We start from the raw sequence: 19,949 nt of genomic DNA on the forward strand, positions 1-19,949 counted from the left end.
TGGACTTACGTCAGACTCCAAACGCAAACAAAAGGGTTGAAAAAGAAAAAGGGCGCCCGGAGAGATCAGCTCATCTCCTGCCTACGTACCTCATCTGGTACGAGGATCAGGGCGACGTAGTTCCCCTACACAGGGAAAGAACTTCTAACCTAACCAGAGACAAAGGGAGACACAAACTTATAGGGAGACTACGACTCGAGCCTAGAAGTTGTTATGCATACGATCCCTATGTTGAGGTTTCTATCCTAACTTACACAGGAAGCAAGCTAGCCTAAACAGCACAATCAATCACAAGCACACAAGCAAGCACACACACTATATACAAACAAGTGGCTCACATAAGGCTAGGCTTTAGTCAAGGGGTCAAATCAACCTCGACAAACAAGCCAACTGGAATAGGGTGTGGTTAGCTCTTAACCCTAACATTGAGAGTTAGGGTGAAGTAGATGAAATAGGAGGTGAGGGTAAGACCTCACAGCTCTTATCCCTGGCCTGGGAGAGCTTCAGACAAATGAAAGTGTGGGAGTTCAGAATGTAGGAACTCTTCTCCACAAGTGACTGACACAACATGATCTTGGGTTATTATCCACAATGCATCAACACAAGGTGTGTGAGCAAAGTGAATGACACAACTGAGTAGCAGGGGATGGATTGCACATCCCTTTTATCTGCCAATTGCCTCCTAAGAGGTCTTTACCTGCTTGGCACAAAAGTAAACATTCACAAGCATTGCCTCTTAAGGAGGGCTTCAGACAGGTGCCTGCCCACATAACAGGACAGGTCTTCCAGACTACATGAAGTCAAAGGAGTTATAGCTCAGTGGTTAAGCAACCAAGCAAGGCAAAGCAAAGTTCAAGTGGACTCTAAGCAACTTAGGTACCTGTGGAAAATCTAAACCAATCAGTTCAACTGTACAGACAACTAAACAACAGTTAACATCAAACAGACAGACAATGTTCACAATGTGCAAGCCACAAGGCAAACTCAAAATGAGTTAGCATCAACCTACAAAACACACAAGTGTTAGTAATCAAGAGCAAACATCAATGCTCAAATGAGGAAGCATCATCAACTATGGACTTGGATGTTTAAACCTGAAATCAAAACCCACATGTAAGCCACAAACCACTAGGTCAAAGCCTAGGGTCAAAGATGGAGAAACAAGTCAAAACAGAACCTTAAATTTAACATGAATCAACCTTATCCAATCAAGAATAAGTCTCAAAAAGTCTCACATCAAAATCATTAAGCATATTCATTTCATGAGCAAAACATGGCAAGGTATGCAAAAGCTAGTCACATTTAAGACATCAAGAAGAAAAATGCACATCAAATCCAAAATGACTCAAATAATCTTGGCAAAATTCATGAGTACACAAGACATATAACATGATTATCATACAAAAAATCAGAGGCATTGGATATCATTAGGCAAGGCAATCACATAGCACAATCCAAACAATCACATGTGTGACACAAATTGTCACACCAAGTTAGCATAATCACAAAACAGAAATGAATCATGGGAAAAATATCAAACCAAAGCCAAAATGTCACTCAACATGTCTAGAATCCACACACAAAATTTCAGAATCATTGGATAAGAAACAAGCATTTTATGATCAAATGAACAAAGCAATATCATGAATGGATACATGTTCAATCACCCTAGGACAAATCATTTTTTAAGCCAGGCACAACTTGCAATTTAATGATCATAAAAAAGTAGACAGGATAAGGAACACATAGCAAAAAATTGGGATCAAATTGGTGCATTTTCCTATTTTATATGATTTTCGGAAGTGGATGAAAGATTTCATAATTAAAATGGAAGCAATGGTATGAAATAAGGAGGGAAAGTGGAAAAACGCATGGCAATTGAAAAATATCCCTCAGCCGGATTCGAACCATGGCCAATTTTGAATTCCAAGCGCGCCAACCAAAACGACACAGTTTTGGTCACAAACCCTAAGCGTTGGGAAACTCAGGATTTCGTAGCAAAATATGAACTCGTAGCAAACGGCATGAACATTTCGTAACTAATCGGTAGCAATTCTGGAAAACGTTGAAGATTCATCATCTTCATCATGAAGAAGATGAAGATTCATCTTCAATTTCCAAAAATTCCAGCAAGTGTCCAGAAATCGACAATAATAACATCATTCAAAAGGTTATCATGCACACGTTCCAGATCCAACATCAATTTGCTCTAATTCATCACATATTAAGAGAATCGAAGAAAATAAAAGTAGATCTACAAAACTTCAATTAAGCCTAACTCAGTGAATATTGCATCAAATTTCATGATTCTAAGCTCAGATTCATCAGGACAATAAGATCTACAACAATATCCTAATGAATTTCAAAATTAGAGAGGTCGAATCCTGACCTTCTTGATGAGCAGAACCTGGAACTCGTGCTACAAGGCTTGGCAATGCTTCCAATCTCCTCTACAATGCTCAATGAAGTAATTGATGATGAATTGGATGCTCTAACACAACTGAATCCAACTCAATTTGCAATTTCCATGGAACCTTCAAGCTTTGCATATGATCCAAACTGGCACGATTGGCTTCGAATTCACGTCCAAACCTACTCAAATATGCCTCATGAATATGAATCAAGCAATAGGAATAACTCTGGTTTGAAGAATTTTGCAAAAAATTTGAGAGAAAATTTTGAGTGAATCTTGAAATTCAGATCTGAAATCTGTGTTAATGACCAAAACAGTTGAGATTATCTATATATATGCCATGCTAATGATGCTCAAATCATGTTTAGGCCAAATGCAAATGGGATTAGCAACTTAGGAAGTGTTTGCACTAATTGGTATTTTCACCCTCCATGCATGAGAAGCACGTGAACAGTACCAATTTCTGGCCCAAATCCATTTAAAATAAGTCCATGCAAGCTTTAGGATTGGTTTTGTATGCCCATGATCATTCAATATGATGTTATGCAATTTTCTTCCAAAAACTTCATGAATAAGCACATGCCCATGCAAAGGAAATTTAAGTCATGTAATGGTACATTTGAAAACTACAAGTCATAAGGATCAAAATGCAAAAAGAACCACTCATTTTGGAGCTTTGGTTAAAAAGTTATGCCCATTTGAATTTTGAAGCACACTTTGCCATGATTGGACCATATCTCCTCAACCACACATGAGAAATTCATGATCTTTGACTTTTTGGAAATGGGAGAGAAAGATCTTCAACTTTCATGTTGGACAAAATTTCATTTGAAGCTTTCTTGATGATGTAATCTTGGGTTGAAGTTGGTCCAAAACCTTTCCATTTTTGGAAAGTTCAAATTACAGGTCACCTACTATTTTTGGAAAGTCTTGATCTGACTTCAAATTCTTCAATGTTGATGTTTGAAATGTCAAATGAGACTTGTTTGAACATGAATGAAGCATCTCTAACCACTTCCCACCTCCAAATCCACAGTTGACTTTGCAGTTGACTTCTGTTGACTTTCATGGGCCTCAGATGAATTGGTCATGCACTGATGAGTTCTGAGCTTTCAACAGCTAGCCAAATTGCTTCAAAGTGATCCTTAGGTCATGTAAGCTCAATAGAACAACCCTATGGCTTTGATCTCATGGAGAATGCTCTTGTTGCCTTGCACAGTTGAATCTCCTGATCAGTCTTGCCTGATGAGATGTAATGGACTATGCAATGACAATGCAATGTTAATGTGATGTTAATGACCTAAAAATGAAATGTATATACAAATGAGAGGTGTAAATTTGAGGTGCTACAGCTGTCCCTATTCAATCAACTGGGAACCTGAACGGATGAGAGCAACGGCTGTCAGACCTTCAAGGTAAACAGGGATTGAATACCAAAGAACCGTAGAAATTTGCACTCTGCGGGATATGATACAAAGAAAAGCCAAGCCATTTACCGATGGCGGCTGCATGATAACTTCAGGAAAGCGAAACCATTTACCGATGGTTACTTAGCTGGGAACTGGATACTTGATATTTACCGATATCAACTTCAGCGAGACCATTTACCGATGGCTGCGGGGAAACAACATTCAAAAGAAGCAGGACCATTTACCGATGGCGGCTTCAACTAGGAATTTGATATAAGAAAAGGAAGCAAGACCATTTACCGATGGTGGCTTCGAACAACTTGATATTTACCGATATCAACTTCAGCAGGATCATTTACCAATGGCTGCTCTGACTGGGGATTCGATATTTACCGATATCGAAGAAAGCGAGGCCATTTACCGATGGAGACTAAACTGGGCATTCGATATTTACGATATCGAAGCAAGATGAAGCCATTTACCAACGGCGTCTCCACCTGGGGAGGAAAAAGATATTTGCAACTGGAACCAGACAAAACGTTTACCGACGACTCTACCGGGGATCTTTGATTTTTATCAAAGGAAGGACACACGACCAGACATTTACCGATGACTGGGGAAACATACATGACCAGACATTTACCGATGACTGGGGAATAAGATATGCAACCAGATGTCAACAGACAACTGGGAAAAACTCGACGTTTACCGACACCAACGGAGAGGTGACCAGACATCAACGGATGAACTGGGGAAAGAATACAGCTATACGTCAACAGACGAATAGGAAAAACTCAACGTTTATCGACACCAACGGAGAGGTGAATACTTCACTGGGGAAGGAAGAAAATGTTAAGAACATCGGAAGATGATGTTTACCGACATCAAACAAGGACGACCAGACATTTACCGATGACTGGGAACGACTCGATGTTTACAGACACCGAAACAATGGTGTTTACCGACACCAAAGAAAGAACGACCAGACATTTACTGATGACTGGAGTGAGACTCGATGTTTACCGACACCGAAACAATGGTGTTTACCGACACCAAAAAAAGAACGACCAGACATTTACTGATGACTGGAGTGAGACTCGATGTTTACCGACACCAAAACAATGGTGTTTACCGACACCAAAAAGAGAACACATGCGGGTACTGACATGACACTTACCGGTATCACAAGAATGACATCTTCAATATGTCAGGGCAAGGCTGAACACTTGCTGGGGACCTCACTGGGGAGAATCAAGCTTTCCTTTCACGGACAAGTGAGGAAGTAAACCTCTCTGGGGAATTATCAATTCTGAATGCTGTCAGGAGCAAATGTAGCAAATGTGTCGTACAGATGTTGAACAACGATCCGCCTCTGCCGGAGATATGGTCTGATTAGATTTAACACATGAATGCATATGTTTGGATTTTTCTATGGCGTAATGCTCCATATTGAATGGAAATGCTACGCGATTTGAGGATGCAATGATTACTACATGCAAGATGCAGAATGATAAAAACTCCTGCTGGATAGCAAACGGACTGCTCTGCTGAGCACACAAACTGAATAGATTCTCCAACTCTGTGGGGAGACTCTGTCTGGGGAATATGCCAACTTCTCACTCATGCTGGGGAATAGCGTCGCTGCTGGGGAAAGAATAGATCCCACCGGGGACAACCTTCACCGGATCCAATCCGCTCGGGGACTCCGCTAGGGAACAACCAATGCTCACCTCTGCTGAGGATAGCTGCCAATCCACAGGTATGATAAACTCTACTGGGGAGAATTTTCACCAAAACTGATCCACTTGGGGAACTCACTGGGGAAAACCATCAACACAAACCTCTACTGGGGAGATCTGCTAGGGAAAACATTCACGACCCTGATGGGGAGAGGCATACTCTGTAGGGGAAATAATAGACCAGACCACTGGGGATAGACATCCACAACCCTGCCGGGGAAAAACGTTCACGATCATGCTGGGGATAGCAGTTCTTCAAATCCGACTGCTGAGGAATACACTACTCACTGATACCTCCGCTGGGGATACAACAACCTTCCAACTCGGTGGGGATTAACAATCTTCCAACTAGCTGGGGACAAACCCACTTCCAGGCCTGCTGGGGACACATCCTCAATCCTGCTGAGGAATTCCTGATCTTGAATATGCTGGGGAGACAAGTCCTGAACTTGCTTCATCTGCTGGGGAAAATCCCCATCTCACACTACTGGACAGTGCTGACAGCATCCCTGAACAGACCGTGGCTTATCTGCTTCAGCCAGGAACCAAAGGTAATAACCTACAAAACAGCAAGACAAACATGCCCCAGGGGATTGCATGGACGAGATACACCCAAGTGTACTCAACATTCAAAAATGATTTTCAAATGTTTTATCTTTCTGCACTTTATTGTCTAGCCTTCGTGTTTTTATATGCAATGTTTATCAAAAATTCGGACGTTTTTGCAAACAAAACAGTAAAAATAAAAACAAGAGAGAAATTTATCTGAATAACGACTTTTATTGATTGAAAATGGGCCTGAAAAGGCGAATACATCGGGAAGCAATTCCTAGGAAGAGGTAATTGCGCACAAAAGGAAAAATCTATCCTAATGGCAATGTGAACACGGCATCCACTATTTCCCAATTCTGTTATGACTCACAGATCATCAGTTTTCTCCCAAATTCCTTACTTTCTGAGGAGAATGACTGGACCGATCACATCCTTCGAGATGGTAGACACTGAAGCGCGATGAAGTATAGATAACTTAGACTGTAGTCTTCGCTTTAATCCCTCTTTTGCCTGGATCGCCCTTTCGGGTTTTCAATCCACCGGAATACTCATTTTTGCCTAAGCCGCCCTTGCGGGTTTTCGACTTACCGGGTGTACAATCTTTTCATTTTTTATCCCTAACTTTTTCCCGAACCTTTTCTTTTTTTTTCGGTTCGCCGGGATGCCCTTTTTTGCCTGGACTCTTTTATTCTTTTTGTCCAGCGGGTCAATTTACGCGAAGTATTTTTTGACTACATCTGAGTTAACAGGGGACGGAAAATCTTCACCATCCATAGTTGTAAGCATCAAAGCTCCACCGGAGAAAACCTTCTTAACAACATATGGACCTTCATAATTATGAGTCCATTTGCCCCTGTTATCTGTACCGGGAGGAAGGATCCTCTTCAAAACCAGATCATCAGTCTGATAGCTTCGAGGCCGCACTTTCTGATCAAAGGCTATTTTCATCCTTCTCTGATACAACTGCCCATGGCATACAGCTGCTAACCGCCTCTCTTCGATAAGGCTCAACTCGTTAAACCTTGTTCGAATCCATTCAGCTTCGTCAAGCTTGACATCCAGCAGGACTCTCAGAGAAGGAATCTCCACTTCAACAGGTAGGACAGCTTCCATACCATACACAAGGGAGTAAGGGGTTGCCCCGGTTGACGTACGTACTGAGGTACGGTACCCATGCAAAGCGAAAGGCAGCATCTCATGCCAATCTTTGTACGTCACGACCATCTTCTGCACAATCTTCTTGATATTCTTATTTGCCGCCTCTACAGCATCATTCATCTTCGGTCTGTAAGGAGAAGAATTGTGATGTTCAATCTTGAAATCTCTGCAAAGCTCTTTCATCATCTTGTTGTTGAGATTCGAACCATTATCAGTGATGATTCTCTCAGGAAATCCATAACGACAGATGATTTCCTTCTTAATGAACCGGGCAACCACTTGTTTGGTAACATTAGCATAGGAAGCAGCTTCCACCCACTTGGTGAAGTAATCAATCGCAACCAGGATGAAGCGATGTCCATTAGAAGCAGTAGGCTCGATCTTCCCAATCATGTCAATGCCCCACATCGCGAACAGCCAAGGTGAATTCATGACATTCAGAGGGCTTGGTGGTACATGCACCTTATCAGCATAGATCTGACATTTATGGCACTTCCGAGCGTACTTAAAACAATCGGATTCCATAGTCATCCAGTAATAACCGGCTCTCAACAACTTCTTGGACATTGCATGACCACCAGCATGGGTACCAAAAGATCCTTCATGCACTTCTTGCATCAACATGTCTGCTTCGTGTCTATCCACGCATCTGAGCAGAACCATGTCAAAGTTCCTCTTGTACAACACATCGTCCTGATTCAGATAAAAGCTTCCAGCTAGCCTTCTCAGGGTTTTCTTATCATTCTTCGACGCACCTTCAGGATACTCCTGGCTTTTGAGGAAATTCTTGATATCATAGTACCACGATTTCTCATCCACAACAGACTCGGCTGCAAACACATACGCAGGCCTCTCGAGTCGATTCACTGCAACATGTGGCACATGATTCCACCAATGGACTTTGATCATAGACGACAAAGTAGCCAAGGCATCAGCCATCTGATTCTCATCACGGGGGACGTGATACAACTTCACCTTCTTGAAGAACGTCAGTATTCTTCTGGTGTAATCTCTGTAAGGAATCAAATGCGGTTGATTGGTATTCCAATCTCCATTGACCTGGTTAATCACTAGAGAGGAATCTCCATATATGTCTAGAGTTTTGATCCTCAGATCGATGGCTTCTTCTATCCCCATGATACAAGCCTCATACTCAGCCTCGTTGTTGGTTACGTCAAAAGTCAGTCTGGCAAAAAAAGGTATATGAGCGCCTTTTGGATTAATAAGCACTGCCCCAACACCGTTGCCATTCACATTCACAGCCCCATCAAACATCAATGTCCACTTGTCATCAGGATCCGGTCCTTCCTCGACAAGAGGCTCTTCACAATCTTTCATCTTCAGATACATGATGTCTTCATCAGGGAATTCAAACATCATCGGCTGATAATCATCGATCGGTTGCTCGGCAAGGTAGTCTGACAGAATACTACCTTTGATGGCCTTCTGCGACGTGTACTGGATATCATATTCTGTTAAAATCATCTGCCAACGGGCAACACGTCCGGTGAGAGCCGGCTTCTCAAAGATGTATTTTACTGGATCCATCTTAGAAATCAATAAGGTAGTATGGTTCAACATATACTGCCTCAGTCGACGAGCAGCCCAGGCCAAAGCACAGCAAGTTTTCTCAAGCTGTGAATATTTGATTTCACAGTCGGTAAACTTTTTGCTAAGGTAGTATATGGCATGCTCTTTTCGACCAGACTCGTCATGCTGTCCCAATACACACCCCATCGAGTTCTCAGTCACTGACAAGTACATTATCAGAGGTCTCCCAGGAACGGGAGGTATAAGGATTGGAGGTTTCTGCAAATACTCTTTTATCTTGTCAAAAGCTTTCTGACAATCATCATTCCACCTGATTGCTTGATTCTTTCTTAGCAATTTGAATATCGGTTCACACGTGGCAGTTAGGTGAGATACGAACCGTGCGATGTAGTTCAATCTCCCTAAGAAACCACGAACCTGCTTTTCTGTTTTTGGTTCAGGCATCTCTTGAATAGCTTTTACCTTTGCTGGATCAACCTCAATCCCTTTCTCACTAACAATGAAACCTAACAGCTTACCGGATCTCACACCAAACGTACACTTGTTCAGATTCAGCCTCAGTTTGAACTTTCTCAACCTGTCAAACAACTTTTGCAAATTTACCAGGTGCTCCTCTTCTGTATGCGACTTCGCAATCATATCATCCACATACACTTCAATCTCTTTATGCATCATGTCATGAAAGAGAGTCGTCATAGCCCTCTGATAGGTAGCACCGGCATTCTTCAGCCCAAATGGCATCACTTTATAGCAGAACGTGCCCCAAGGTGTAATGAATGTCGTCTTTTCCATGTCCTCTGGCGCCATCTTAATCTGATTATAACCAGAGAAACCGTCCATGAAAGAGAAAACCGAGGATTGAGCCGTATTATCAACCAATACATCAATGTGAGGTAATGGGAAATCATCTTTCGGACTCACTCTGTTCAAATCCCGGTAATCGACACACATTCTGACTTTGCCATCCTTCTTTGGCACGGGGACGATGTTGGCTACCCACGGGGGATAAGTAGTAACTGACAGGAAACCCGCATCCAACTGCTTTTGAACCTCTTCCTTGATCTTGACAGCCATATCAGGACTAGTTCTCCGAAGCTTCTGCTTGACTGAAGGACAATCTTCCCTGAGAGGCAGCCTATGCACCACAATATCTGTATCCAACCCAGGCATATCTTGATACGACCAGGCGAATATCTCCACATATTCTCTCAGCATCTCAATCAACCCTCTCTTGACATCTTCCTTCAAAGAAGCCCCGATCTTGATCTCTCTTCTGGCATCCTCAGTACCAAGGTTAATAATTTCCAACTCCTCCTGATGAGGTTGGATGACCCTTTCCTCTTGCTTCAATAATCTGACCAGTTCTTTGGGGAGTTCACAATCTTCCTCACTCTCCTCTTCAGCTTGGTAGATGGGACTATTGAAATCATACTGAGCCATAACAGAACTGTTTATAGTGGAGTCCGTAAGATCAATTCTGCATGTTTAATGCTTTATTTTAGAAAAAAGAGTTCAAGAAAGTCACAAAAACAAAAAAAAAACATTGCCATTTTTATTTTGAAATTGAAAAACAAAAACAGACAGGCAGAGATCACAAAATTGTTTGCAAAACGTCCTTTATTAATGATATCATTTCAAAACATGATGAGGCCCTACAATGAACCACTACGCCTTGGGCAGAACGTAGGGTTTTGTGCAAAATGAAAAAACAAAAGAAAATTACTCTGTTTGAAGAGTAACTTGGACCACTTCTTCTGCTGTCCAATTGTTGATCGACTCCCCTGGAGCACACGGTCAAACCCAGTTGTTCAGATCACAATCATTGTCCTCGTCTTCACTATTGGCTGCAAAGACGTCACCATGATTCATCCGCCCAGCGCTGGTAAAGGTACTCGGCCCTTTCTGCTCACCCTGCTCTGTCCGCAGGGGTTGATAACCAATACCGAACTTGTCTTCTTTGACAGGCAAATCCACCATCTTGCCCCAGCCTTCTGCCTTACCAGAGTTGACAACCTTCATAGCCTGTTTGTATGATGCAATTGAGGCACTTGGCTTCTTCTGCTCAGTAAAAGCCACCCTCTCAAGAGCAACGGTCTCGAACGCCTGGCATAGAGTTTCGTGGATCTCGCCATCCACCTCCACATACTTGAAATAGGATAAATGACTCACCAGAATGTCCTCCTCGCCGCACACAGTCACAATCTGACCGTTCCAGACATACTTCAGCTTTTGATGGAGAGTTGACGAAACTGCCCCAGCCCCATGTATCCAGGGACGTCCCAATAAACAACTATATGCTGGCTGAATATCCATCACATAGAAGACAATACTGAACACCTCCGGGCCAATCTTCACTGGCAACGTGACTTCACCAAAAACAGACCGTTTGGATCCATCAAATGCACGAACAATCAGATCACTGGGAGTGAGGACAACCCCTTCAACATCAATCTTACTCAGGATCTTCTTAGGCAGCACATTCAAAGACGAGCCAGTATCTACCAACACATGAGACAGCACTGCGCCTTTACACTCCATGGTGATATGCAAGGCTTTATTATGGTTACGACCTTCAGGCGTCAGATCCAAGTCGGTGAACCCCAAACCGTGCCTCGTGCTGACATTAGCAATCACACCCTCCAATTGGTTGACAGAGATCTCTTGAGGCATGTAAGCCAAATTCAACATCTTTAACAAGGCATTACGGTGTGCCTCAGAGCATAACAGCAATGAGAGTATGGAAATCTTGGACGGAGTTTGATTCAGCTGATCTACAATCTTGTAGTCACTCTTCTTAATTATCTTCATGAACTCATCCACGTCTTTCTCAAATGAGCCCTCAGGCGCCTCCTTCTAAACAGGTTCTTCCTCAACCACTGCTTGCTTACCTTTCGCTTTGGCGAGAGCCTCAGTATTGTTGTCTCTCAAAGGCTGTGGTGCGAACAGACGACCACTCCTCGTGAAACCTCCAGGTCCCCCCACATTGTCCACAACTGGACCAACAACTGCAGGAACTCTACTCAGCAAACCAATCGTTACAGGAGCCTGATTAACTGGCCTGACCTGACTTTCAGCCCTTCTGTTATTACGGTAAGCATTATCATACTTCCACGGCACATCCCTACTATCCTCAACAGCCCTTCTGCCCGAAGCAACAATAGTAGTGGGAGCACTGACAGTTACTGGAGCAGAAATGGTAGCAGGGGTACCAACGGTTACTGGTGCGCTGACAGTTCTCTGGCCACGTCCCTCGGACGGTTTGAAATAAATGGTGACAGTCGACACCACCCCACGATCTTTCACAGCCCTAGCAAACTGCAAACAGCCCTCGTCAATCAGACCCTGGATACCCGTCCTCAACTGCATACAACCATTCTCTGAATTAGCACAGTCTGAACAGCCCTCATCACAGCCCGGGAACACTCCTCCATCTAGTATACGCTCTTTCACAACCAGCAGCGAGGTTTGAACATCTTCGATATTAACCACCAAGTCTTCAGCTTCCTCTCCTTCCAAATTATTCACCCTATGCACACCATGCTGAGGCATAGGATTGTTCACAACATTAGGCACAGGAGCAAAATTGATTGTTTTGGCGTCAATCAAGTCCTGGACCTTATGATGAAAAGCCCTACAGTTCTCAATATGGTGCCCCGGTGCACCAGAGTGGAAATCACAACGAACGTTGGCATCATACCCAGGTGGTATCATTGTCAATGGAGCCATAGTACGCAATTCAACAAACCCCAATCTGAGCAATTTGGGCAGCAATTCGGCGTATGTCATCGGCAACGGGTCGAAACGTCGATCCGGCATTCTCTGTCTCTGCTGAAACGGACGTTGCTGTTGTTGTTGTTGTTGTGGCGGTTGTTGAACTCTTTGTTGTTGATGTTGTCGTGGTTGAGGTGCTGGAATGGTCACTGCAGCAACCTGGCGATACTGCCCTCTGTTTACATTTCTTCTGTGTTGCACAACATTGGTCTCACCCTCCCTCCTTCTGGGTGCCCCAGCAAATGGCTTCTTTGAAGATGAGGAACCAGCATCCTGAATCTTTCCAGCTTTGATAAGACTCTCTGTCCTCTCCCCACAGATCACTACATCAGAGAAACTACCGAATGGGCAACTTCCCATCCGGTCCATAAACACACCTTGCCAAGTTCCAATGAACATATCAGTCAATTCCCTTTCCAGCATAGGGGGTTGTACTCTTGCAGCCAACTCACGCCATCTCTGGGCGTACTCTTTGAAACTCTCTCCAGATTTTTGACATAGACTCTGCAACTGAGTCCGGCTCGGCGCCATGTCCATATTATGTTTATACTGCCTCAAGAAGGCTTCACCCAGATCTCTCCAACTTCTGATGGATTCTCTTTTCAGCTCCATGTACCAATCCAAGGAAGCTCCAGACAAGCTATCCTGGAAGAAATACATCCACATCTTTTCGTCATCTGTGTAGGCAGAGATCTTCCTGTAGTAAGCCTGCACATGGGTGCGAGGACAAGAAGTACCGTTGTATTTGTCAAAAGAAGGCGCCTTGAACTTGTAGGGAATTCTCAACCCATCCACCAGACCCATATTCGTCACATCAAATCCCAAAGAGTTCTGACATTCCATGGCTCTGATCTTCTCAGCTAGGGCATCGACCTTCTGATCCCTCTCTTCAACTCTTCCAACCTCATCATCTTCACTGAGCAAGGTGAACATATCTTCCTGCCTCTCAACCAGTGGAGCAAGATGGCGAACGGGAGCACGGGTTGCTCTGGCATTAACAGTCTCTGCAGCAAGAGGTTGTCCATTAATTCGAATACCCCTCAACTCATCACCCACGGCGTAATCATTGACGGGGACGGTGGCAGCAGCAACATTATCCTTCACAAGAACACCCACTGGCGAAGCACGACTGGGCGGTAGGAGTACAGCTTCTTGTCTCTGGGCTAAGGCACGCAGCTCCTCTTGCCCTTGAACGACCCCTTGCATCATGGTCATGAATTGGGCCATGTTAGCCCTCATCTCAGCCAACTCTGCCTGAACTTGGTCCATGTTCCTCTATTGATTCAGTCTGGTTGCGTAACGGTGCGGACGTTGATCAGTAATCCTGCCTAAAACAGGAACCAGAGTGAGAAGTCTCGATCAAGAACACATGTAATGCAAAATGATATGTGTATGATGCTTATGATGCGTATGATGCACATGATATGTTCATTTCTCGGGCATTCGAGAGCCTAATTCATCTTTCAAGAAATGGCAACCTGCAGCAAGAACAACAAAGCAGCAACACAAGAGTAATGAGCACAAGGTGAAACATCAACGACCTCATCTATAGACATGAGCAACAAGGATCATACAACAATATTCAATCGAAGATCCAAATGATCAGAGTACAACAATGAATCCCATCCAACAAGCTTGGAGGTGATTCTCAACATAAACAACAGAGACAAGCTAAGAAAGATGTTCTCCCGGAATGAGAGTCTTCAGATACTGGAACTGGTCTATCAACAGGTCACATTCTGAGCATTCTGGCAGAGGAGTGATCTTCTCCTTCAATTGTCTTCTGAGCTCCACAACTTCTCCTCCAAGCTGGCTCTCTAATGCATGTCTCAAGTCTACCTCCTTCTTCAATTGGATGTCTTTGTCTCTAAGTTGCTTCTCCAAGTCCCTTATCTTCTTCTGATAATTGGCTTCAGCTCTCTGCAACCTCAAGCACTCACGGTATTCTACATTCAACAAGGCCTCCATCTCCTCATAAGATCTCTTCTTGCTCTTCAATCTGCTAGCATCTTCACCTTGCATGCCTTTGAGTTGATGAGCCAAGTTCAACTTGTCAGCTTTGGCTTTGTAAAGCTCCATCTGGGTATCTTGTTCCTTTTCCTTCAACCGACGATTCTGCATCAAGGCTTGCTTGTACTGCTCAGCAAGCACACTCTCAGAAAGGATCAAAGGTGGTTGCTCTTGCAATGACTCCATCCTATCATAGGGCAACAACAAAGTTTCCACTCTCTTCTTGACCCAATCAAGGTAATCAGGCATAGCAACGACAAACTTCTTCCCCAGGACAGCTCCATCCTTGACACCAATGGTCTTCCAAGCTCTTCCTACTTGCTCCAATCTAGCAGGGTCACTCCGCTTCTCAAAATACACACTTTCAGCTATCTCAGCGTCTAGTGGTCTTCCATTCATCACAAACCTCAACTGGCGAAGAGAAAGAACCGGGTTGTAATTGATGCAACCCTTAGTCCCTACAAGTGGCACATTACGAAACGCTCCACAACTCATGATGACATTATGCACATCCATCCGGTAAGATTGCCACCTGATATCATAAGAGGTAAGAGACATGATCCTCTGAGTCCACTTATGAGTGCTCTGAGCATCCACAAAAGGTCCACTGACTGGCAGGAGAGACAAGAACCATCTGAGCAACAAAGGGAGACAGCATCTGATAGCTCCACCCTTACCATGCATGCTATGTATAGCATAGTAAGTGTCAGCTAACAAAGTAGGAATCGAGTTTCCTCCAAGGAAGATAGTGACAGCAGCAAAATCCACAAAATTAGGCATACTCAGGAACAAGACAATCCCATAAATCATGATGGCTAACTGGGCATGAAAAGCTTCCCAATTTCCCTTCTTGGCTTCTTCTTTGGCTATCCTCAACAGGAACTTCAAAGGTAAACCCACAACATCACCACTCGACTTCCAATTGTCACTCACTTCCTTGATACTCAAATAAAGAGCTCTGGCAACAACTCTGAAATCAACCTCCTTTGGAACATCCAACAAAGGAACCTGATATCTGATCGGGACATTCATCAGAATAGAGTACTCTTCAAGAGTAGGAGCCAACTGATAATCCTGGAAAGTGAAACAACGGAGCTCTGGGTCATAGAACTGTAGAAGAGTCTGCAACGGTACTGGATCTACCACCATCTTTAACAGTGTCAACAAATCCCCATACTGATCGACAAACACCTTCTGATTACCGCCGGTCACAAGGTTGCTCAACTCTATCAAAGACGTCAAAGGCTCACGGTGAAAACTGTAGGTGCAAGTCTTCCTCTTCATCTCTGGAACGGCTGCCATCTCTCACAGTGAATAGACCCCTGAATGAACCTGAGAAATGATATGCATGAAGAGATTAGCTTTTTTCTTTTTCTTTTCTTTTTTCATTTCTTTTTTATTGCATTATTTTTTGGAAATAAATATGCTATGATGCAAATGATGCAAACACGACTGGTCGGCTGTGTGTCACGGAGCACAGGTTCAAAGATTCGGCTTGAATTCGGAACCACACAGTCATCTGAGACCCAAAGTCATTTGAGACCCCAAACTGCAGAACCAAGTCACCAACAGAACCCAAGAGTCACCAACAAGTCACCAACGGTACCTGTAATAATGATCATTCCCTCCCCACTCACGGGTGTCGTCTAGGCCAGGGTAAAGTCAAGAGAAATGCAGGATAAACAACCCTTTCATACAATATCATCATGTGCACACCCGATGTATGCACCGATAATACCCCATCAGGATCTGAACTGCTCGTGATATCAAGTTCCGCTAAGTGGCGCAATACCACCCGCTTCCCAAGAATCACTCTATTCCTAGGTGTCCTAGAGTTCACTCATAGCCTGGGTATTGGGCCTTTTACCTCTTGTAACTCCCACCCCAACAGAGAAACCGACAACCAGCCAGAACAGATGAAAATATGATGAATGCAAACATAAATGCAAACATAAATGCAAGCATCAACAAATAAATGCAATAAATGAAACAGCAAAAGCAACCAAACCCTATCCTAGAGAGCGCTAGGAGTGACTCGCTTAGGGAAGATGGACCAGCAAGAGGTCAACTTCTCTGTTTCCCCAGCAGAGTCGCCAGCTATCGCATTACGCGAAAAACCAGCGGGAAAAACGAAACAACAGAGCCGCCACCGTGCGTTATTTATCCCAAAGGAGAGAAAGGAAACGCTCGAAGTAAACCTGGAAAGGACATGGTCTCACGACCAGAGAAAGATGGGATCGGGAGTCGGTTATGCGAAGGGAAGGTATTAGCACCCCTACGCATCTGTCGTACTCGACGGGATCCATGCACAAAAGAAAGGATAAGGTTGCCAAAAACTGCTCAAACACTGCACACACGCTGGAAACAAACACAGAAAGACGGAAGAAACGGGACTCGGCAGGATATCGCATCCTGGGGCTATGTAGTCTGTCAGGCACAGACATCAGAGTCGACGTAGTTCGAGACAGGGGAAACGTGCTCGCTAGGATGTCGCATCCTATGCATACGTATCTTCTCTAACCAGAGGAAGAATCAGAGCACTCGTAGCTCGGCTAACACACGCTAAACAAAACACAAACAGGAAATCGACTGTCAATCGCTGGACTTATGTCAGACTCCACACAAGCAGGCAAACATGGAAACCGAATGCAAATCGCTGGACTTACATCAGACTCCGAACCAACAAAAACACACATGAAACCAACTGCCAATCGCTGGACTTATGTCAGACTCCAACAAGCAGACAAGACACAAGAAACCAACTGCCAATCGCTGGACTTACGTCAGACTCCAAACGCAAACAAAAGGGTTGAAAAAGAAAAAGGGTGCCCGAAGAGATCAGCTCATCTCCTGCCTACGTACCTCATCTGGTATGAGGATCAGGGAAACGTAGTTCCCCTACACAGGGAAAGAACTTCTAACCTAACCAGAGACAAAGGGAGACACAAACTTATAGGGAGACTACGACTCGAGCCTAGAAGTTGTTATGCATACGATCCCTATGTTGAGGTTTCTATCCTAACTTACACAGGAAGCAAGCTAGCCTAAACAGCACAATCAATCACAAGCACACAAGCAAGCACACACACTATATACAAACAAGTGGCTCACATAAGGCTAGGCTTTAGTCAAGGGGTCAAATCAACCTCGACAAACAAGCCAACTGGAATAGGGTGTGGTTAGCTCTTAACCCTAACATTGAGAGTTAGGGTGAAGTAGATGAAATAGGAGGTGAGGGTAAGACCTCACAGCTCTTATCCCTGGCCTGGGAGAGCTTCAGACAAATGAAAGTGTGGGAGTTCAGAATGTAGGAACTCTTCTCCACAAGTGACTGACACAACATGATCTTGGGTTATTATCCACAATGCATCAACACAAGGTGTGTGAGCAAAGTGAATGACACAACTGAGTAGCAGGGGATGGATTGCACATCCCTTTTATCTGCCAATTGCCTCCTAAGAGGTCTTTACCTGCTTGGCACAAAAGTAAACATTCACAAGCATTGCCTCTTAAGGAGGGCTTCAGACAGGTGCCTGCCCACATAACAGGACAGGTCTTCCAGACTACATGAAGTCAAAGGAGTTATAGCTCAGTGGTTAAGCAACCAAGCAAGGCAAAGCAAAGTTCAAGTGGACTCTAAGCAACTTAGGTACCTGTGGAAAATCTAAACCAATCAGTTCAACTGTACAGACAACTAAACAACAGTTAACATCAAACAGACAGACAATGTTCACAATGTGCAAGCCACAAGGCAAACTCAAAATGAGTTAGCATCAACCTACAAAACACACAAGTGTTAGTAATCAAGAGCAAACATCAATGCTCAAATGAGGAAGCATCATCAACTATGGACTTGGATGTTTAAACCTGAAATCAAAACCCACATGTAAGCCACAAACCACTAGGTCAAAGCCTAGGGTCAAAGATGGAGAAACAAGTCAAAACAGAACCTTAAATTTAACATGAATCAACCTTATCCAATCAAGAATAAGTCTCAAAAAGTCTCACATCAAAATCATTAAGCATATTCATTTCATGAGCAAAACATGGCAAGGTATGCAAAAGCTAGTCACATTTAAGACATCAAGAAGAAAAATGCACATCAAATCCAAAATGACTCAAATAATCTTGGCAAAATTCATGAGTACACAAGACATATAACATGATTATCATACAAAAAATCAGAGGCATTGGATATCATTAGGCAAGGCAATCACATAGCACAATCCAAACAATCACATGTGTGACACAAATTGTCACACCAAGTTAGCATAATCACAAAACAGAAATGAATCATGGGAAAAATATCAAACCAAAGCCAAAATGTCACTCAACATGTCTAGAATCCACACACAAAATTTCAGAATCATTGGATAAGAAACAAGCATTTTATGATCAAATGAACAAAGCAATATCATGAATGGATACATGTTCAATCACCCTAGGACAAATCATTTTTTAAGCCAGGCACAACTTGCAATTTAATGATCATAAAAAAGTAGACAGGATAAGGAACACATAGCAAAAAATTGGGATCAAATTGGTGCATTTTCCTATTTTATATGATTTTTGGAAGTGGATGAAAGATTTCATAATTAAAATGGAAGCAATGGTATGAAATAAGGAGGGAAAGTGGAAAAACGCATGGCAATTGAAAAATATCCCTCAGCCGGATTCGAACCATGGCCAATTTTGAATTCCAAGCGCGCCAACCAAAACGACACAGTTTTGGTCACAAACCCTAAGCGTTGGGAAACTCAGGATTTCGTAGCAAAATATGAACTCGTAGCAAACGGCATGAACATTTCGTAGCTAATCGGTAGCAATTCTGGAAAACGTTGAAGATTCATCATCTTCATCATGAAGAAGATGAAGATTCATCTTCAATTTCCAAAAATTCCAGCAAGTGTCCAGAAATCGACAATAATAACATCATTCAAAAGGTTATCATGCACACGTTCCAGATCCAACATCAATTTGCTCTAATTCATCACATATTAAGAGAATCGAAGAAAATAAAAGTAGATCTACAAAACTTCAATTAAGCCTAACTCAGTGAATATTGCATCAAATTTCATGATTCTAAGCTCAGATTCATCAGGACAACAAGATCTACAACAATATCCTAATGAATTTCAAAATTAGAGAGGTCGAATCCTGACCTTCTTGATGAGCAGAACCTGGAACTCGTGCTACAAGGCTTGGCAATGCTTCCAATCTCCTCTACAATGCTTAATGAAGTAATTGATGATGAATTGGATGCTCTAAAACAACTGAATCCAGCTCAATTTGCAATTTCCATGGAACCTTCAAGCTTTGCATATGATCCAAACTGGCACGATTGGC

The sequence above is a fragment of the Lathyrus oleraceus genome, chromosome 7 (genome assembly GCF_024323335.1).
Source record: "Lathyrus oleraceus cultivar Zhongwan6 chromosome 7, CAAS_Psat_ZW6_1.0, whole genome shotgun sequence".
NCBI lineage: Eukaryota > Viridiplantae > Streptophyta > Magnoliopsida > Fabales > Fabaceae > Lathyrus > Lathyrus oleraceus.